A 23,147-nucleotide genomic window follows, 5' to 3' on the forward strand; every position below is an offset into this window, starting at 1 on the left:
AAATCTAAAGATAATGAGTGCAGACACGTTTTCCAGTATGCACAAAAGGAAAATTCTGGGTTGAAGTCACATTATACTGTGACAGATGTATACTGTGAGAGGAGATGTCTCAATAGGAAAATTGAGAATAAAAACCAGGTGGGTGGATATCCTGGGGAGAGACAAAGAGGGAGAAGAGAGCTCTGGTCATTGCACATGATTAGTTGATTGCTGGGCTGACTGAAAGTTGTGTCCATTCTAGGACTGGTGGGGGGTTTGGCCTGGGATCTCCAGAGACACCCTGCAACCGCAAAAACAATCCAGGCTAGGCCAACCTGATCTCCCTAGTGTTCTTTGGACTGGGGATGTCTTGTGGCTGTACTCCTTGACCCGACGGCACCCAACCCGTTAAGGACCTCCAGCCACGGCATCGGCCGGTAATGAGGGTGGGATTGCTACAAGCGGCAAGCAACCAACAGGCTCAGTCTTCCCTAGCCATGTCAGAATGCACCTGCAGTATGTCCCCCCCTGGACACCAGGACCTCAGTGCCACGCGGTGGCACAAAGCTTTGCTGTCTCTATCTCTTAGGGAAGGGAAAAGTTGGCAACCCCAAAAGATGGAAAGCCATCAGGCAGAGTTCCTGAAAATGGCCACCACAGTGCAAGCCTTTCTCTGATGGCACTTCCTGAGCATTCTAGACTGGAAGCCCGCTGTGGGCAGAGATTTTCTCTGTTGCTGAACTGTACTTTCCAAGCGCCTAGTTCAGTGCTCTGCACACAGTAAGCGCTCAATAAATAGGATCGAATGAATGAATGAATCTAATTTGACACTGTAGGAGAAGGAAGCAGACAGCCAAAGGCTTTGCAACATCTTTCTTTAATGAGACTCTTTCCTCGGTCTTTTATGCCAAGAGGAGCTTCTTTTAAATTTAAAACCCTTGGAAGATCTAAAGGGAAAAAAATTAATTTACTACTCTCTCCCTCAGTCTTCCACACAATCAGGACTGCGGCACTTTGAAAAACTGGAAAATATTTGCATTCTTTCAATTTGGCTAGACCTTTCTAAACATGAACTTGGCTTAAGCTTGAAAGTGCACCTATTTGCTTTACACTCCCCTTTAGTTTCTGAGTGTTTACTTCAGCAGTTGCATTGTTTGATTCCCAGTGGCAGATTTGTTTCCCTTCTGCTTTTCAAACAGAGCTTATTCTTGTTAGGAACCAAACAGAAGACTGAATATATATCCTTGCATTTAAACAGCTTCTCTCTAAGCTACTGAAAAAAATCAGGAAAATAGCATGTAATTTCAGCACTTAACATTTTTCCCTCTCTTTTTTTTTTTTACCATCATTTGAGGCCGAAAGCACCAGGGATGATAAATAATTCTATTTGACCTGAAATTAACTAGGTTACCATTCATTTATATGGCTTTCCAGAGTAAGATTCTAACATAAAACTGAACATTTATAGTTCCCCATCATTGTAAGTTTGACATGGAAATGTTTGCCATGTTTTACTGAACAGGAAAATTCATTCGGTAAGCTATATATCATTGAATTGATGTCAGATGGCATGTTATTAACTTTCAGTTATTATAGCAAAGCTTTCCTGTGGACATATATCAAAAACTAAGTACAGTTCAAGTATCTCCAAATCCAATTTCAGGTTCTTTAGAGAAACTTACAAATGCCACGTGTGCAGTGTTTGTCTCCTCTGAGCCATGGAATTCTGGGAAACTCACCTTTCCCCCCAAATTAAACTTCCTATATGGGTTTCTACCGTGTTTACGCTTCAGCCAGATGCATCCTGCCTTCGGGCACCTTGTGCATCATCACTCAGCGAACAAAACCTAATCGCTACTGTGGGGAAAAGGAGCTACATTTTTCAATGGGCAAAATTCGTCACTTTTGAAGCCTCTGTGTGATGATTCTTTTCCTAACCCAGAAAAACTGACAAAGCAAAAATTGAGGCTTGCGCACCAGCCACCCTGACGGTGCTGCACTGCAGAGTCGGAATTGGGTCTGAGCCCAAATATTTTTGTGGCACAGCAGCACATTACTTTCTGGCCCAGAAACCAGTGCTATAAAACTGGCTCTTTAGGCTCTATTATGGCTGTATTTGCATTTGGATTTCGCGAGGGGTAAAAACCTGGAGCTTTAAAGCCCTGACAAGATTCTCAATCAAACGAGTTGCCACTCACTGGAGAGGCAGTGAGGACTGCCCTTTTGCTTAGTTTGTAAAACCCTCCTAACCAAATGCGGGAAGGTCGCAGAGCATGCTTTTCAAGCACCGGAGGCTGGAAGTTTCCCACTGACAAATATCTTTTTCTGTAATCTGGACCTCAGTTACGGTTCTCTAACACCAATCAAGCAGCGGTATCGACTGAGTGCTTACTAGGTGCAGGGCACTCTACTCAGCATTTGGGACAGTATAATACAACAGAATTAGCAGGCCCGTTCCCTGCCCATAGTGAGTTTACATTCTAGAGCTGGAGACAGATGTTAATATGAATAAATAAGAAATGTATAATATATAATTTAAAGATATGTACAGAAAGCCAATGTCCAGAGGTTGCAGATCTGGAACCCTGCCTTCCAACACTCTCCTGGTCCAGGCCCGAGGGAGACGTGCTTTTCCCAGTCTCAAAACTCTCCCGCCCCGATAAATCTGTACTAAGCACTTGGAAGAATACAGTATAACAGAGTTGGTAGGCATGTTCCCCGCCCACAAGGAGATTACAGTCATTAATAGCTTAGTTGAGGAAGGCCTCTTGGAGAAGTGCTTCAATAATGCTTTGAATGTGTGGAGAGTGATCTTCTGTCAGATGTGAAGAGGGAGGGCGTTTCAGGCCAGAGGCAGGATGTGGGTGAGAGATTGGCCATGCGATAGACAAGATCGAGATACGGTGAGTAGATTGGCAGTAGAGGAGTGAAGTGTGCGGGTTAGGTTGTAGTAGAGAAGAAAGGTGAGGTGGGGGGCAAGGTGATTGGGTGCTTTAAAGCCGACAGTAAGGAGCTCTTGTTTGATGCGGGGTGGATGGGCAACCGGTGGAGATTCTTGAGGAGTGGGAAAACAGGGACTGAATACTTGCGTAGAAAAAATGATCTGGACAGCAGAATGAAATATGAACTGGAGTGGGGAGGATCGGAAAGCGGGGAGGCCAGCAAGGAGGCTGAGGCGGGAATCAAAACCAGATAAGTGCTTGGATTAACGTGGTAGTAGTTTGAATGGAAGGGATAGGGCAGATTTCAGCTATGTTATGAAGGTTGAACTGAGAGGATTTAGTAGCAGATTGAATATGTGGGTTGAAAGAGAGAAGTCATTCAAGTTTAACACCAAGATTATGGGCTTGTGAGACAGGAAGGATGGTGGTGGTGTCTACAATGATGGGAAAGCCAAAGGTGGGGGGGACAGGGTTTGGGTGGGAAGATAAGGGGTTCTGTTTTTGTCATGGTAAATATAAGATGGCGGTGAGACATCCAAGTTGGAATGTCTTGAAGGCAGGAGAAAATACGTGACTGCACAGGAGAGGGAAAGAGAGAAGGGCTGGGGATGTAGATTTGGGAATCATCTGCATAGAAGTGATGGTTGAAGCCATGGGAGCGAATGAGTTCTCCAAAGGAATGGGTGTAGATGGAGAATAGAAGGGAACCCAGAATTGAACCTTGAGGAACTCCCACAGTTAGGGTGTAGAAGGCAGAGGAGGAGCCTGTGAAAAAGACTGAAAATAAGCCAGAGAGATAAGAGGAGACCCAGGAGGGGACAGTGTCAGTGAAGCCAAGCTTGGATGATGTTTTCAGGAGAAGGGGGTGGTCGACAGTGTCAAAAGTAGCTGAAAGGTAGAGAAGGATTAGGATGGAATGGAGGCCATTGGATTTGTCAAGGACATCATTTGTGACCTTTGAGAGGGTAGTTTGGGGGGAGTGAAGGGGATGGAAGCCAGTTTGGAGGGGGTCAAGGAGGGAATTGGAAGAGAGGAATGTGAGACAGCGGGTGTAGACAACTCGCTCAATGAGTTTGGAAAGGAATGGTAGGAGGGAGATGGGGCAATAACTGGATGGAGCTGTGGGGTCAGGGGAGGGCTTTTACAATGGGCATGGCATGTTTGAAAGCAGTGGGGAAGAAGCCACTGGAGAATGGACAGTTGAAGATGGTGGTCAGGGAGGGAAGAAAGGAGGGGAAAGTGCTTTGATACGGTCAGGTGCACAGATGAGGGGGTGGATTTTGAGAGAAGGCAAGAGATCTCCTCCTGAGGTACTTCTGGGAAAGATGGGAGAGTTGAAGAGGGTGCAGAAGGAACAGAGAAGAATTTAGGGAGATCATGCCTGAGGCCTAGCGTGAAAAGTGTGGGAAAAAGAGTCAGGAGACTCCTTTCCTAGTTCTGTCTCAGCCCCTTTGCCTTCTGTGTGACCTGGGGCAAATCACTTAACTTCTCTGTGACTCTGCCCTGCCCAGCTCCCCACAACAACCCGTAGAACTGTGCTTGGCGCATAGTAAGCGTTTAACAAATTCCATTAAAAAAAATAACAACCCAGCTGTCTCCCCCTCCTCCATACCAGACATCCCTTTGCCAGGCCGTCCCCCTCCATATTTTCATTTAAATAAATAATAGTAACTTCAAAGTATAAAAAGGTTTATAACAATGTCCTAAAGACATGCACACCCAAAGGTCATTTATGCACAATTTTAGAGCCTATATAGTTTGGGTCATTTAAAGTTAGAAATACTGCACTTAAAGGTGTCCGGTGTCGTATTGGTACCCAACAGAGGACGGGCTAGCCGAAATTTGGACTGTCCATATAAAACCAGATGAATGGCCGCCCTATCCAAAGCCTCCAGTTGTCCACAGGAGCCCGGCTATGCCTCCACAGCCCAGCAATGACTCTCGGCTGTTCCTCCCTTTTCCAAGGTGCTGAGACATTGATAAGAAGTGGCTAAAGTGCTTATGGCCCGGTATATTTTTAATAGCTGTCTGTGATGTTACTTTAATTTGATGAATATTTGAATTTAGGAAATCATTTTTCACTGAGAGGAAAAAAAAAGTTGCATTGCATTCACAAAGTCTGTATCTTTCCAGTAATACTCTGCCAGGCAAATTCTGTTTCTATTGGACATTGAACATGATTTTGAGAAAAGAAGCGTCATAAAAAAACTTAAAAATAGACTTCTGGGTTATTATTGAAGTTGACAACCTTATATTATTTTGGAAAACAACCACTGTAAACATTGAGACCTCACTTGGTTTAATCCATTGGATGAGCATCAAAAAGTAGAAATTTTAAAACCAAAGTGTTCATTAGGCAAAGTGAAGTGTTTTGTCCTATTGGCTGAAGTTTTAAAATATCTCGCCAGGTGTGTGTTTAGTACTTACTGCCCACGTGAGAACAGTCCAGTTATTTTTGACCAGAATAGTTATGCTGGTTATGCCAAGAGCAATCGTTCTTCACTCTTTCTCACCAGAAGGTTGACATTGCTGGGCCTGGGTCTAATAATAACTCTTAGTGCAGTCAGCTAGTAGAACTTCATTGAGCGTATGTTAGAGCTTGACCCACTAGTAAATGCCATCTGTTCAGTGCCAATTGTTTCCCCATTCCCGAACGGGGTGAAACGTGACCTCTGATAGTGTGCCAGAATTGTGGACAGTTTAAAGAACTACTGCAGAAGGCATGTCAGCCACTCTGGAGCAATCAGGAGTGGGGCAGTGTCTTTGGAACAGTACCTGAGAGAAGATTGGGTATCACTGGAGCCAAAATCACAAGTCCCCAACGCTACAGATGGGGGCTGCAGCCTTTAACCCAAGGGCAGTCTTTTTGAATGGAAGCAAGAAATGATTTTTGGAGCCAAACTCACATTCAGGGTAGAGGTCATCTTCAGAAAATGGCATCTTTGAATGCGTTCAGTAGCTCTACACTTTGCATGAATGGAGCTTGCTTAAACTCTTTTTCTTTGTGGTCCTTAATCTTTTAGAAGAACAGTCGAGAACACTGAAATGGAACATTGGTTATTTGAAAGGAGCTAGGCCTAGTGGGAAGAACACGGGTCTGGGAGTCAGAGGAACTGGGTCCTGATCCTAGTTTTGCCACTTCCCTGCTGTGCCATCTTGGGCAAGTCATTTACCTTTTCTGGGCCTCAGCTTCCTCATCTATAAAATTGGAGTCAATGCCTGTTCTTCCTCCGACTTAGACCGTGAACCCCACGTTGGATAGGGACTGTGTCAAACTGATTATCTTGTAACTTTACCAATGCTTAGTACAGTAATTGGCAGAAAGTAAGCACTTAACCAAAACCGCCATTATTATTATTATTGTGAGCTCGTTGAGAGCAGGGAACATGTCTACCAACTCTGTTGTACTGTCCTCTCCCAAGAGCTTAGAAACAGTGTGGGCACACAGTAGATACTCGATAAGTCAGTTAATTGATTGATTATTGAATTTTGGATGGCCTTGCCTTCTTTTACCATTAGAGCAAAACTAACCATATATTCTAGTTTATCCATGGCAATGCCAGAGTTTTGCAGCTTTCTTGAGTAATTGTAGAAAATTATACAAACGTTCCAGAATTGGGGCTCTTAAGGTGACATAGTTCAATCTGCCTGAACACTGATCCTCAGATATTCTTGCTCACTTTAAATGCTTGCACATTCTCACAGGGATGGAGCATGCTCAGAACAAGTCCCACAGTATTCCAGACTAGTCATTTGAAGGACCTAATGTTCAGAGATTTTTAGCCCATCGGCCTTCTCCTTCTGCGCTCCTTCGGTTGCCGAGAGGGAACGAAAAGGTTCCCGGTTGTCCCAACACTGATGCTGGGTGACATGGTTATATGTGTTGGTAAAGGGAGAGTTACATCCCCTCAGTCACACATTCCTGGGATTGCACAGAGCCGATTGGAAACATGGCTCAGTAAAAGGTGTTGCTTTTCCACTTTATTAGGTCTAAATCAATGATTTGGTGCCATTTCATAGGATAGCTCTTCAGAAGGATCGCTTGGTCGTCATTCTTTTCAGACTGACACCACGTGTCTGCCTAAGGATTTGTCTGCAACTGAGGTTGCTGAATTCCTCCTGTTCCCTCTTCCTCCCCGTGCTCTATCAAGTTTTCTGGCCACCATGATGCCTTCCGTTTGAATGCAGGCTCTGTTATAAGTAGATGGTTTAAATCAAAAGAACTATCCCTTCTCCCTCAGAAAGATGTATCCCTCTTGTTGAAAAGCCAACACATAAAGAAATGGAATTATTTCTTCACCCCCTGTAAGTAATATAGTGGTGGGAATTTAAGTTGATTTGCCACTGGTGAGAGCATCTTTGTCAGAATGACTCAACGTCAGACACCCACACGTAATTTGTGGGGAAAAGAAAGGTCCGACAGGAAACCTTGCAGTTTCCAAGACGCCAATTGGCTAAATGCTGCTGCTTTGTAGCATGTAGGATCTCTGTAGAGAAGCATATTTGTGGACTTGTTCTACACCAACCTTCATGAGATCTTAAATGAAAATAGGCCTCTGGTTTCCAAGATTTTGCAGGAGTTTTTTGTGGGAGGGGGCAGGCTTTGTAAATGAATCACCCAACTGTGCTGTGAATGTTTCGCTCCGCTAACAGGGTCCTCACATTTCACTTATGAACAGTAATCTGTGTTTAGGTTTTGTTCAGATGGCTCTTTCTTAGGGGTTTCCAGGCTCCTCAGGAGTCTCTGGTATTGATGCTCATAAAAGTGGACATAGTTTTTCTTTCTTCTCTGAGACATTCAGAAATGTGTCTAATGTGAATTAAGGTTCCCATTTTCACGCAATCCACAGGCCTGCTATTTATGTGATTGCCCATAGCACTCACTATAAGATTCAAAGCCACATTCCAGAAGAGCTCAAATAGTTTTATATGTTCTTGTAATTATGCAATTTGTGGTTATAAGGCATAATTGTCCAAAAGAAGTGGCTTATCCTCATTTTCATCTGCTTGCATTGTTATTCTCTGTCACTTAATATTCAAGCGAGAGAGATGAAAGAGTGGGAAAAAGATTAAGAGCTTGATTCTGATAATGTGTGTGCATTTTATTGGGTTTAAATAGAAACTGAGCGGGCAGAAGATCACCATTACTATCATTAAGAAGCCTTGTCATCAAGATGATATTTTTTTGGTTTGCAGGAATTAAGTGACATGAGGTTCAGCAGTTGTCAGCCCTTTGCTTTTTCAAGCTTTGGTGTTGTTTTCTAGAAGAATCCTGCCCCTTCACACCCTTGTCTTTTGAGTGAATTAGCCCAACTAGAAACAGCAGCGCTACCGTTTGTTTGTCACCGATGCCAAGATCAGGCCACTTTGATGATGTATCCAGCACAGAATTGCAGCCAAACAGCCCCGTACCTTGCCTTTACATGTCACTTGTCAGAAAATCATTTCACAATAGGAGAAGAGAAAAAGAAGAGCTGGTATTGACTCGTTGTGGGCAGGGAGCATGTCTACCAACTCTGTTGTATTTTATTCTCCCAAGTGCTTAGTACAGTGCTCTGCACACAGTAAGTGTTCAACAAATACTGTTGATGATGATGATGGAATGGAAAGGCAAATCTTTGATTTCCTCATTTCCCAGTCTGAACTAACCACATGAAGACCCTTCCTCGCAACCCAGTGTTTCTCCTCCAATAACTAAGCTTTCGACAGATCAGTGTTTATTTTAGCCACTGTTTCACACATGGAAACCAATTCCTACAGGAAAAAAATCGGAATTCAAAAAGAGAAGGTTTTGGGTTGCCCCTTCATTACTCACGGAGATGCCAGGAGCCTGTAAATCCCAGATTCTGTTTGCTCTCATGCACAAGGGTGGTCCAACATGGGACAGTTGACAAATTGAGAGCAGCAGCATGACGGGGCAGGGAGAGGCATTCTTCTGGCCGGGAAGTCGGCTTCTGCCGTAACAGCCCAACTCATCTTGATGCCACTTCCTGTAGGGGGAGAGAAGTAGGAGGGGATGCCAGTTTTCCCTGCCATAGGGGAAACCCCACCCCCATTGGAAAAGTTACGCCCTTGGAAGCCCAGCACCATAAAAGACCTGACACCATAAAAGATGTGAAACTGGAGGATTTCTGCTTGGAGAGAGAAAAGTTTGGCCACTTTACTCCTGTTAATAGTTTATAGTCCGGAGCTTTATTGCGGATGGATGGGAAGCATCAACATATCTGCATTCTCTTTTCTGTCAGAAGTTCCCTTTGGCCAAATAATAGATGCATGAGCTCGGTTGCTCAGTAAACTTGAAGCAACCCTGATGGCCGGGAGCTAGGAAGCCAAGAAACATCTGAACAACTGCCAGTAGGGAATTAGAGCAATTTCTTCTTCTTCTCATCCTCCCCCTCCTCTCCTTCTCCACCTTGTTCCTGTCCTTCCTCCTCCTCCCTTTTTTTCCCTTATTCAACTCCTTCCTCCTTCTCCCTTCTCCTCCTACTCCTCCTTCCCTTCTTTTTTCCTCCCTTCTTCTCCTCGTCCCGCCTTCTCTTTCTTCTCTCTCCTTCTCCTCCCTCCTTCCTCTTCCTCCTCCAACTCTTCTTTCTCCTCCCTTCTCCTCCTTCTCCTCCTCCTCCTCTTCTTCTCCTCTCCTCCTCCTCCGCAATTGAACTTTTGCACCCTGCCAAACATCCCAAGGCATTTGAACTTACTTTGAACATGCTCAAGACCAGTTTGTTGTGGGGGATGCTTTCAAGGTTTGGGAAGGTAGGCTTTTCCAAGAATAGATTTGGTTCAGATGGGCTGTTTTATCTGTGGAGAACTTTTGATTCTGAAACCCCATCCCTGGCATTTCTCAGTTTCCTAGGTGCTGACAAGAGCTTCCTCAAGAGAGAAGCTTTGTTTTGGTGCGTTGTGGACAGTCACCCGGGTCAGAGAGCTGGAAGGCTTAATTGCAGATCTGGGAAAGAAAGAGAGTAAACATCGAAAGGGTTGAACAGCAGGTCTTCAAAACTTTTGCAAACTTAGTTTCAAACTTGCTTTTCAATTTCTATCCTTTTTATCCCCCAGAAATCTCTGAAAAGCATTTTGCCCTCCCACTTCCCTGGGCCTTCGTATGGGAAGTAATTTGGACATCAGTGGGTGATTTTCAACTAGTAAGTAGGTCACTTCACCTGAGAGTTGTCATTTCAGTTGAAGCAAAAAAAAAATAAAGATTTTAGCTGCTTATTTAATAAGAATGCACACCTGAAGAACATCATTGCCGTGCAAATGGGGTAATAAGCAAAGTTATTAAAGTCAAGAATAAATACCAGAGTCTGGAATCCATCATTGTTTCTCCTTAATTTCTAAACTGACAAATGATAATTACATTAGCAATTAAAATAATTAGGAAAATGCAGAGGCACAAAAGGAGACGCCTGTTAGACATGCAATTTAAATGCATAAGGAGAGATCAGTGTATGTTTGCTGAGTTTTACCACATAGCAAGCTAATTACCAGGTTTATTTTTGTGGGTTTGACAATTGACAGCTCACCTGCCACCTGAGTATGGAGTAGGAAAGTGGCTGACGTTTTTTGACTTGTCACTTGAGTTTAAACTCAACTTGGAAAAAAGTTGGTACGGCCCCCAGAGGTTTGGGGAGAATTTGTCCAGTGGCATGTTGAAACTTTGGTGTTTAATAAGTCAAGCACTGTACTAAGCACTGGGCTAAGTACAGTGCAGTCAGATTGAACAAAGTCAATCTTCCCAGATGGGGCTCACATTCTAAGGGAGCAGGAGAATATGGAAACTTGTCCCTATTGTAACAGATGAAGAAACTGATGAGAAGTTAAGCCATTTGCAAACTAATTAGGTTGGACAACAGTCCATGTCCCACAGAAGGCTCATGGTCTTAATCCCCGTTTTACAGATGAGGTAACTGACACAAAGAAGTTAAGTTACTTGTGGCCGAGCAGGGATTAGAACCCAGGTCCTCTGGTTCCCTGGCCTGCGCTCTCTACTAGGCCACGCTGTTTAGTTTCTGAGTCATTTTCATCAGACAAGTGGTGGTTAACTGACTTGCCACAGGCCAGATTCTTGATAGGTGAGTGATGAGCAGTCATGGCGAAATGCTCATTTGCTCTTGACACTGGAGCTTCATGTAGTGTCATATCCTTAAACCGGTGTACCATCAAGGTTTCTCTAAGGATACTGCTGAGGTCCCTGCAGTTCTCTCCATTCTCCAGAAGCCAAACATCAGGTCGTTTCGGTGGTCTGGTGGTAGTGTTGTCAGGCTGTGCTTAGGATGCAGCGTGGCCTACTGGATAAAGCACAGGGCTGGGATCCAGGTGGCCTGGGTTGTAATCCTGACTTCTCCACTTGTGTGCTTGGGCAAGTCACTCAACTTCTCTTTGCCTCGTTTCCTCAACTACAAGATGAAGATTTAATACCAGTTTCCCTCCTACTTAAACTGTGATTCCCATGTGGAACAGAGGCTTTGTGTGGCCTGATTAACTTCTCTCACAACAGTGCTTGACACATAGTAAATGCATAACAAGTACCATAAAAAAAATTAGTTCTTGATCCCCTCATTTGCCATGGGACGTCAGCTCATGAACTTCCTTTCCATTAGAAGGTATAGTGCAGATAGGGAACTGACTTTGTCATAAAACTCTAGACAGACTCCATTCTCTGTCAACTAGAGCTGGATTTCAGAAGGGTGATATTTGGGAAAAAAAAACAAAACGGGAGTACAAATTCATTTTCATAGCCTTCCTCATTCTCCCAGGTACCAGGTGAGGTAAAGTGCAAGTAGAATAACTTGTACATCTCAGGCAGGAAGATGTCAATCTGAAATCACTCTGGGGTTCTGCCTCGCCCTTCGCAATACCAGAATGGCGGGACTGGAACCGAAGGTCTTGTTGAGTTCCACGCTTGGGAAGACTTGGTTTTGCTCATTTCTTACTCACTTCCTAGGAGATAATTATAATTGCTTTCTTCTCTGAGCGGATTTTAAATCTTGCTCCCATTTCGGTTAGCTCTGAAGGTGGAGGAAATGAAGGGCTAAGCAGGAGTAGAGAAGAAAATTCATCAGGAGTTTGCACAGAGCTTTCTGCAGTAAATAAACAATATAGCCTTGGGGAAAGGGGATAGGGCTGGACCTCTTGAACCAGACATACTTATATAGATCAGCATAATAATAGAACTTTGAACTGGTGTGGCCTCTTTCTTCCAATTAGCCATCCATTGTACTGCCAAGGTACTGACTAAATTGAGCTCATTCGTTTTTATGAGAACATACCATCTGTGTTGGGAATAAATTCGATTGACTGACCGATGGAATAGCCTCGCTGCACATAATTTACGTCTCCTTTAAATCAATTAATCATATTTTTTGAGCACTTACTGTGTGCTTCGGAGCAGTGAATTAAGTGCTTGGGAGAGTACTTAGAGTTGGAAGACATGTTCCCTGACCACAGTGAGCTTCCAGTCAAGAGGATTTGATTTTAAAGGCTCGCCAAGTGATGTTGTTATTATTTCTGAGTCCCCAGACAAAATTCTGTCATAGACTGACATTTACAAGACTTGATTTCTTCCTCATTCATTGTGAAAATGAAAAACTCCTTCATTCACAGGCTGCTCATCTGACCTCATGTAGGTGTCTGTCAGCCTTTGTGACATATTGGATTGTTTGTTTGGATTGACCAGTGAGTCCTTCAATAAAGGGAAACATAACAATCATGTAAGCACTGTTCTTGGTGCTTTAGTGGGAAATCTGCTATTGCTTTGTTACCGAAGCAGCATGGTCTAGTGGAACGAGCTGGGGCTTAGGAGTCAGAGGTTGTGGCTTCTAATTCCGGTTCCATCACATGTCTGCAGTTTGACCTTGGCCTGTTATGCCTGTTACCTCATCTGTCATACAGAGATGAAGACATGGGACTTGGCTGTGTCCAACCTGATTTGGTTGTATCTACCCCAGCACTTAGTGCAGTGCCTGGCACAAGTAAGTGCTTAACAGATGTCTGGTCTTACGCTGTTGAGTCGTCTCCGATCCATAGGGAATGCCCCACTCTCCATCTGCAATCATTCCGGTAGTGTATCTGTAGGGTTTTCTTGGTCAAAATACGAAAGTGGTGTACCATTTCCTTCTTCCACGTGGTAAACTTGAGTCTCCTTCCTTGACTCTCAGTCATGCCGCTGCTGCCCAGCGCACGTGAGTTTTGACTTGTAGCAGATTGCCTTCCACTCGCTAGCCACTGCCCAAGTTAGGAATGGAATGGGCCTCTCTGCTTCACTCTCCCTCCTGTAGCCGAAACTGGTAGAGTACTGGAAACTCTCCAGGTGCAGTCCCGAGAGGGGGCTGCACAAATACCATTTGAAAAAAAAAAACATCAAGTAAGCCAAAAAGTCATGTCAACCTCCCATCCGGTCATAAGATAACTGGGTTGTGGGAGGGAGAAGAAAATTGGGGTTTGATTAACTGAAAGACTCACACCATGCGACCCTCAGTGCTCTGCATCAGGGCTAAATGAAATTGCCAGTGAGATAACAGCGTGAAGGATAGATAGTCCTAGAGACTCAGGGACTCTTCGGCTAAGTAAGTTTTGCACTGCGACCTGATACAGTCAAATGGATATGGGTTCAATTCCACTCCTTATAACTTCTGACTCTGATTAAACAACTGATATTTACTTTAGGGCAACATGGCTTTTCTTTTGGTTTGGAAGGAATATCGCTCAAGCGCTCTGTATTCTCTGATTAACTATTATCCTGTGATGACCAAGCATATTCTAGGCAGATACCGTGCCAGCATTTTAAAAGCACCCAGTGGGTTTTTCTCTGTGTTTCTTTTCTTGCAATGAAATGGATACTTTGAGAAGATAGATAAATCACCCTCTTTCTTCTCTGCAGGCAGGTTTTTTTCCCATGGCACAGTTCCAGGCCATTTAGTAGCGTGGCCTACCTGAAATCAACCATCAGTGCATCTTAATGCAATAACCCACTGCCTCAGGGTGCTGCATTGGATGACATTTTCCCTAGACTTGATTCTGAATCAGCCAAAGAGGCAGTCTTGTACAGTGCAACACTAGTGTGGAACACAATGCTCGCTAAGGATGCGGAGCTGTTTTATCGTTATAAATGTAGCCTAACCTTGTGTGACTGCATTTTCAGTCAACGTGGCAGTATGTGACTTTACTGTCAGTGAAGTTGCTGCTTTGTTATTCAGCCTGGATTTTATGAAATCGAAATGCAGGTGACCACTAAATACTAAAATAATTTACCCTTTTGTTCCCCTCTGAAATCATATTTTAGACATCATGTTCATGGCCCAGTTGAACTGTGTCATTCCATATACTGGTAATAGTGCCGTAATGCAACCTAGGGCGAGAAGCCTGTACACATACTAGGATCTTTAAAAGAACATATATTAACCACAAGATGATAACAGTAATACAGAAACCAAAAGCCTTTGGTAAGATCAGTGGGACATTGCAGACAAATGTCCCTGCTGCTACTCACATTTTTAAATAGGATGATTAACATAACCGATTTTACTTTAAATACGTCTTGTTACAGACGATTTGGTCATTAACCTTGGCAATGTCAATCTGCTCTCCCTATCATATTCCATTAAATTAGTGTCCCTGATAACAGTTAAAAGTGTACTTTAACGGGATTAATGAACTATTGGCTGCTAAAAACCCAATAGCAGTCAGAAAAAGAGCTAAGCTCGGCTAGAAGATGAAGCAAGGGGAAAAAACGAGAAACAAGCAAGGAGGCTTAAGGAGACATTAAAGAGCTCTAGTCTAGGAGAGTGCAGGTGTCCTGTCAGTTAAAGCGACGATATCCGAGTTTGGAGAAAACTCAGAAATTGAGTTAGAAGAAAAGAGTAATACCAATATGGAGATGGGGAAAGGGTGTGACTTATCCTTGAACTTGTTTTCTATAAAATTGTTCTTAGGATCATAGAGGGATCTGAGAAATGTATCCAATCTGGCCCTCGGGTTAAACTAGTATTTATAGATTGTGAGCCACTCAAGAGACAGAGTTCGGGTCTAATTTCTTCTCTTCTCTTTCCCAGCGTTTAGTGCAGTGCTCGGCACACAGCAAGTGTTTAGTAAGTACTGTTGTTTCTACTTGTAGGCCCAGGTCATAAAGGAAATTGAGGTGGACTGAAAGGAAAGCAGAAATTGAGGTTTCTCTTTCCCTTTTAGTTTGGATGTCTTAGTGTCGGTGTTTGTCGGGGAACACTTTCATGTGTTTTCTGTTGGAAGATTCTAAATTCCACTAGATTGTAAACTCCACCAGAATGTAAGCTCTTTATGGGCAAAGATCATGAATCCCCACTCCTTTGTAGTATACTCTGCCATGTGTTTAATGCAGTGCTGTGCACACAGTAAGTGCTCAATAAATACCATGGGTTGATGGACTGATTGATTGATTCATCAGCTGTCTCCAAGTAACTTCTCCCACTACACCCCTGCTTCCGCTCTTCATTCCACTTAAGCTGCCTCATTTACCTCTCTCTCACCTTTGATGCCTTGGGTCATGGCTTCCTCTTGCTGGGAGTAACTTCCAGCCCTTCCGAAAGTCTTTGAGAAGTAGTATAGTCTAGTGGAAAGCGCACAGGCCTGGGTGTCAGAGGAACGGTGTCCTCATCCCAGGTCTGCCACCTGCCTGCTGGGTGACCTTGGGTGAGTTCTCTGCCCCTCACTTCCCTCTACTGAAATATGGAGATTAAATACCTGTTTTCCCTTCTACTTAGACTGCGAGGCCATGTCGAGCAGGCACTATGTCTGTCCTGATTACCCTGTATCTGCCCCAGAATTTAGTGTGTGGCTCAGTGGAAAGAGCCCGGGCTTGGGAGTCAGAGGTCGTGGGTTCGAATTCCGTCTCTGCCACTTGTCAGCTGTATGACTGTGGGCAAGTCACTTTACTTCTCTGTGCCTCAGTTCCCTCATCTGTAAAATGGGGATTAAGACTTTGAGCCTCACGTGGGACAACCTCATTACCCTGTATTTACCCCAGTGCTTAGAACAGTGCTCTGCTCATAGTAAGCGCTTAACAAATACCAACATTATTATTACAGCGCTTGCGCTTAAATACTATTCCAATTGTTATTATTCCGAAATCCCACCTCCAGGCTCCAGGTCATATCCCCTCAACTACCATTCAGCTGTTAAGTGGCGAGTTGCCAAGGGGCAACTGAAAGTAAAGGAGGAGTGGGCAGACGGAACACTGATAGGTTGCGCGGTTGAGTGGTCTCATACCGTCTGGCATCGCAGCTAAAAACGCGGAGGCAACTGAGACAAACACCCACACGAATACGGCAAGCTGCAAGAAAGAAGGGAGCAGCTCTTTCTGTGCAGAAACTCTGAGAGGATCATGAGACTGCGGTTTGCAGTGCCTTGGCTATTTTCCTCTTTCCCTCGAACACAACAGAACAATGGACAGTCTTTATTTGTGTAGAGCATGGCCCAGGCTAACGACTCTCGCATTGGTCTCTTCGGCCCCACAGATATCCAGAGGAAATTTCACCATCTATAGATTGTGAAACTACATTTACACACATACCTACAAACACATATGCATACAAATATTTATAGGTCTATATTATGCGTGCCTCTACATTTAATTTGTTTTGAGAGTGGCAGGGTAGAGGGTTAACACACACACCCCTTCATAAATGCATGCAATACACATGTGTGATTAAAACCCCAATTAAATGCATTTCTTTGGGAAAAGAAGACACAGTCTACACAGTTGTTTCCATGGTGTGCTGTTTCTTACCCACAGCAAGGCAATCCCTCTGTTTGAAGAGTAGACGTTTTCCAGATGCCAGCTCCTCCCTCATCTAGCAACTCCACCTCTTTCAACTGCTCTCCAGAGTTTTGCTTCAGCCAATTAATCAAGTAATCAGGGGAATTTGAGAGCTTATTGTATGCGGAGCACTGTACTCACCATTTGGTAAAGTACAATAGAGTTGGTATCGATCGATGGCATTAATTGAGTGCTTATTCTGTGCAGACTACTAAGTATTTGGCAGAGCATAATACCACAGAGTTGATAGATGCATCCCCTGCTCACCATGGCATACAGTCTAGTGGGAAAAGTGGAAAATAATATAAATGATAGTAGTATTTATTAAGTGCTTACTGTATACCAAGCATTGGGGTAGGCATAAGATAATCAGATCAGACAGCCTCTGTCCCACATGTGACTCCCAGTTTAAGGAAGCACGTTGCCTAGTGGAAGTAGCATGGGCCTGGGAGTCAGACAACCTGGGTTCTAATCTCCACTCTGCCGCTTGTCTGCTGTGTGATCGTTGGGAAGTCCCTTAACTTCACTGTGCCTCGGTGCCCTCAGCGTGGCTCAGTGGAAAGAGCACGGGCTTTGGAGTCAGGGCTCATGAGTTCGAATCCCAGCTCTGCCACTTGTCGGCTGTGTGACTGTGGGCAAGTCACTTCACTTCTCTGTGCCTCAGTTCCCTCATCTGTAAAATGGGGATGAAGACTGTGAGCCCCACGTGGGACAACCTGATTCCCCTATGTCTACCCCAGCGCTTAGAACAGTGCTCGGCACATAGTAAGCACTTAACAAATACCAACATTATTATTACATTATTATTAAAATGAAAATAAATCCTACTTCCTCCTCCTTAGACTGTAAACCCCATGTGGGACAGAGAGCGTATCCAACCTGATTATTTTATATCTACTCTAGAGCTTCATACAGTGCTTGGTACATAGTAAGTGCTTAATGAGTACAAAGTAATAATAATAATAATAATAATACGATGATGGCGGCGCAGGAGGAGGAGAAGGGATTTGATGTTGAAGAGGTAGCTTGGGAATCACGTATAGGCAGGTGTCCACAGAAGAGTGGTGTCTTGAGAGAGTGTTTATGGGAGTGTTTAATGGATGCTTGCCCTCAAGGAGCTTACAGTGTAGTAGTTTACAGAAAAATAAATACAGAGCAAAATTAAAAATCAGAAACCAGATGAGTTCATTAAACCCAATGGCCAGGGCTTTGCCCTTGTTGCGGACAGGAATGGGTAATTGTTGAATGATGATGTTTATGGTATTTCTTAAACGTTTACTATGTGCCAGGCACTGTACCGAGTGCTGGGGTAGTTAAAAGCACCTCGGGTTGGACGCAGTCCCTGTCTCACGTGGGGCTCATATTCTCAATCCCCATATTACAGATGGGGTAACGGTGGCACAGAGAAGTCAAGTGACCTGCCAACGTCACACAGGAGACAACTGAAGAGCAGTGGGGATTTTTGAGCAGGGAGTTGCTTTGGAAAGTGACTTGGGACTGCCAACAGACACCTAAGGAGAGATTAAACAAATCACTAAGCATAAAGGCAAAAACAAAGATCATTGGGGCACTTTGGCCACAGAAACAGAATTTCAGGCTCCTCACTGCTTAGAGTCTCCAGCCACAACCGTGGCCATGGTGATTGCTACAGCAGCAGCCTCCAAGGCCTTCCTGAGGTTTCTCAGAGGTGGTGCCAGGTGGTGGCTGCTTTTCCGCATCCTGCCTCCATGGTGTAGGTCTGGTGAGGTCGGGGTGAATGCGGAGGAGAGCCGGGTGGGATCCCGCAGAGCCATCATGGCCGTCTGGTAGAGGAGGATGCTGAGGTCCCCGAGAACTGCGATGGAGGGTAGCAGTTGCCGCGAGGACCCTGGCGTGGCGGTCCTGGCTGCAGTCGCAGAGGTTAAAGTCCCCGCAGGGCATTGTGAGACAGAGCCCTGCGAGCTGTGATGAAGAGGTGGTGGGCACCTGGTGGAGGACACCGGTGGGCCAGCATTAGTCAAATGGGCATATGAGGAGTACCCGGCCCAGCTGGGCTTAGATAGTTCACACTCTGCCCATAATTTCATTTTTCTGAGATGCCATAGCTAATCATCTTCTCTTACTATTTCTCTCAGGTTTAGTTGACTAGAAATAGCAATCTGACCAAGATTGGGAAAAAGATTTAAATGTATTTTTGAAACAAGAGCTAGTTTTGATGACACTGTTGATAATAATAATAATAATGATGTTGGTATTTGTTAAGCGCTCACTATGTGCAGAGCACTGTTCTAAGCGCTGGGGTAGACACAGGGGAATCAGGTTGTCCCACGTAGGGCTCCCAGTCTTAATCCCCATTTTACAGATGAGGTAACTGAGGCACAGAGAAGTTAAGTGACTTGCCCACAGTCACACAACTGACAAGTGGCAGAGCCAGGATTCGAACCCATGACCTATGACTCCAAAGCCTGTGCTCTTGCCACTGAGCCACGCTGCAGGTGACCTTCTGTAAAGAGCATGTGAAGACCTCTTTCAGGATGCTTTGGTTATTTTGTGGACTGTGGATTAAGAGGAGCTGACGTCTATGCAGAAGCGACGTTTCTGGCATTTCATGATCCCTCTTTGAGCCTGGAAATTCAATTAGTTTATACAACATGGCTTCTTTAGCCTTTTGTAGGAACTTGTTAAACGACTGGAAAATTTGATCAAAATTCCCCAGAGCAGTTGATTCAGCAGCCAAAGTGCTTGCTGAAGTTTTTCAGTAGTAGGCCTAATCCATCTTCCAAAGGCTTGAGAAGCTCCTTTTGGGAGCCAAAAGCAAGTATTCTTGCCCAAGGACTATTGAGTAAGAAAGAATACTGGATAGCATTTGGGGGGGCTTGGGAAAATCCTCCACCACGCCTTAGATTAGCAGACACCCGGGCAGGATCTATTTGAGCATCTGTTTTTCATTCCAGGCTTCCATATTGGACAAGCGGTAGATCCAACATCCGGCTTGGCGGCTCTAAGCATTCCTTTAACTAGATCACCTTACTCCATCAGACAGACTCCCTAAATCCATTCAAGAATCTCAGGTCACAGGGCTTTGTGACACTTGTAAAAAGGTGCACCCTTTGGGAGATTGGAGACTAAGGGTATGCCTTCTGCTGAGGTAGCGTCTGGATATAGCTAAATGGTGTTTATTGGGTTTGAAAAAATAAATTAGCTCATGATATCAGAGAAATCTTGAGCGATTACAGAGACCATTCTCTGAGTATTTCGTAATGGGTTTTGATGGCAATAAGTCCTCAGGTATTTGGTTTGTTGTGTTCTACTAAATCGTTTTTATACCTGGAGAGAATTTCTACCATATTATCTTACTTTTTTGGCCACTTCTAGCTACCAAACAGTTCTTTGGTTAAATTATATAATTATCATATTGAAATATACTGAAACAGGTTAGAGAAACAGCGTGACCCAGTAGCAAGAGCATAGGATTGGGAGTCAGAGGACCTGGGTTCTATTCCCAGCTCTGCCCCCTGCCTACTGTGTGACCTTGGGAAGATCACTTAATTTCCCTGTGCCTCCATTTCCTCATCTGTACAATGGGCATTAAATACCTGTTCTCCCTCCAGTTTAGACTGTGAGCCCCGAATGGGATAGGTACTGTGCCCAATTGATTATTTTGTATCTGCCCCAGAGTTTATTACAGGGTTTAGCACTTACCCCTTAACAAAATACCACAATCGTTATTGTTATTACTTAATCCAGTGGGTGGTAAATTATAAGTTTTCTGAATTCTACCCTCAGGATACAGAGAGAGTGCTAGACAGGGGATAGTCAGAAACCCTTTACGTGTTTTTTTCTTCTAGATGTTTAGTAAAGGCAGTAGCACTATCAAGCTTCATTATGGTGTAGTTAAACTTTTAAATCCTTTTAGTCTCATTCAAGAGGAATTTTGTTGACTATTACGTACAGCGTAGCATTTCCTAAATGTAAGAGCCGTAGGTCTCGGGTTCTTCTCCATCTATTATTTTTGCACTTTTTCCTTTTCACATGCAAACCTGCCTGCCAAACAAACTCTAATCTCCCGTCGCCTCCTCCATCACCTCCTCCCACCCCAAGTTAAAAATAGGGTCAATGGAATTATCAGGATTTTAAAATTCCAATGAAGTAAGTCATTAATTTATCCAAGAAACACAACTCTGAAGGGATTAATTAGTACAAAATGAAATTAGAAATGTGTCATACTACCTGCTCACGAGAAAGCAGATTCCCCGAGGAGAAGAGTTACCAATGAGTAGCCGAGAAGTCTCCCTGCCTCTTTTTCTGAGCTGCATATTAATTTCACTGGGGAGGCAACGGCATACATTTTAGAGTGAAGCTGAACAAGTGTAAACAGGGAGACATTTGGTGCCATTTACTCAACCTAAACTACTGCTTATTATGGGAGTTCTCTTTGTTATTGCTTAGGTAGCTCCCTCATCAAAACAGTAAAAAATATGCCACCGACTCTCCTTCTTCCTGAACCTAAGCCTCGATTTTGTTTGTCAATCAATGGTTTATCTAGAAGGTTGTTGGAGAGGACTGGTTTGAAACAGGAGGGGTGTGTTCCATCCTTATATTTATGGATTGATTTTTCTCATTCCCAGAAAGATGGAAATCCATCGACGTTTATATTCTGCTATACTGAAAAACTATTTGGTTTCCAACTATATAAATTTCAAATGAGTACTACTGTGGGAGATTTCGAGTCACTGAAAATGAAGGAAAATAAGCAAGAATAATAAAATAAGGAAATAGGAAATAAGAAAAATGAAATGAGGTGTTTTAAAAGAACCACTGAATAAGGGACAGTTGCTAGTAATCAGCATGATAGCATCTTTGAATGTTTATTATAATATCACCAGTTTCTTTCACAAAAAATGTTGAATAGCACAGTCCACTTCAGCCTTACGAGTAAAATAGGAATATTTATCGATATCAGAACTGGCCAGCTGCTGAAGCAGATAACTGTATTTGTATTTTTGAGTTAAGCACCCAAATTCACATAAATCTACTTGGTGATATTGATTGATTCAGAGTAACATAGACTAATTGCAATAATAATTATGGTACTAAGTGCTTCGTTCCATGCACTGTACTAAGCGCTGGGGTTGTTAGAAGCAAATCGTGATGAACACAGTCCCTGTCCCATGTGGGGCTTACAGTTTCAATCCCCGTTTTACAGATGAGGGAACTGAAGCCCAGAGAAGTGAAGTGACTTGCCCAAGGTCGCACAGCAGACAAGTGGCAGAGCCAGGAGTAGAACCCATGACCTTCTGAATCCCAGGCCTGAGCTCTATGCACTGTGTCATGCTGTTTCTCACTATGCCCGTTATCCTTGCCCTCAAAGAATTTGCAATGTATAAGACAGTGTAGTTCTATTGAGAAATTGGAAAATTAAAAAGGTGTTTCCGTTGTCGTGGAGGTATTTGTCTTGTCAGCCAAACTCACACTTGCTAGGTGCTTCATCGCCAGTAGTGTTTCCCGCTGCTTTCCTCTGGGGAAGCAGCGTGGCTCAGTGGAAAGAGCACGGGCTTGGGGTCAGAGGTTGTGGGTTCTAATCCCCGCTCCGTCACTTGTCAGCTGTGTGACTTTGGGTAAGTAACTTAACTTCTCTGTGCCTCAGTTTCCTCATCTGTAAAATGGGGATTAATACTGTGAGCCCCACATGGGACAACCTGATCACCTTGTATCTACCCCAGCACTTAAAAAAGTTCTTGACGTAGTAATCGCTTAACAAATGCCAGCATTATTATTATAATTGTTATCCCAAGAGACTGCTGGAGAGAGTAATAGCAGTATTACACCTTACCAACTAGAAAGTTCTACTAGTTGGGGCCTTGGATAACCACCTTTGCAAAAGCAATCTCTTCCTTCAAGGAAATTCTGCCGTATCCTCCCAAATGCTTAGTTAAGTGCTCTGAACACAGTAGATGCTTAGTAAATACTATTGATTGATCCTTCCTTTGTAGAGAAGGAGTTTGAATCCAACGCCCCAGCGGTGTTTACAGAAACTCTCTGATTGGCTGATTTAGCCATCAGCATGAGTTCCCATCCCTCAGTGAGCTCCCACTCTAGTTGGTATCCGTTCTTCATAATTACAATAATAATGTTGGTATTTGTTAAGTGCTTACTCTGTGCCGAGCACTGTTCGAAGAGCTGGGGTAGATACAGGATAATCAAGTTGTCCCATGTGAGGCTCACAGTCTTAATCCCCATTCAGTCTTAATCCTCATTTTACAGATGAAGTAACTGAGGCACTGAGAAAGAAGTGACTTGCCCAGAGTCACACAGCTGACAGGTGGTTGAGCCGGGTTTCCCTCTGACTTCTAAGCCCGTGCTCTTTCCACTGAGCCATGATTCTCTCTAGACCGTAAACTCATTGTGTGTGGGGACTGTGTCTGCCAGCTCTGCAGTACTGTACTCTCCCAAGCACT

General features: G+C 43.9%; 1 non-coding gene across 1 annotated transcript; it reads right to left on the reverse strand.

Moving 5' to 3' along the window:
• Nucleotides 1–13,112: 13,112 nt before the first annotated feature.
• LOC114813084 lies at nt 13,113–13,248 on the reverse strand. Its single transcript, XR_003760695.1, has one exon. It is a non-coding gene; the product is annotated as a small nucleolar RNA SNORA7 (small nucleolar RNA).
• Nucleotides 13,249–23,147: the final 9,899 nt, after the last annotated feature.

Source organism: Ornithorhynchus anatinus, chromosome 6, assembly GCF_004115215.2.
Source record: "Ornithorhynchus anatinus isolate Pmale09 chromosome 6, mOrnAna1.pri.v4, whole genome shotgun sequence".
NCBI lineage: Eukaryota > Metazoa > Chordata > Mammalia > Monotremata > Ornithorhynchidae > Ornithorhynchus > Ornithorhynchus anatinus.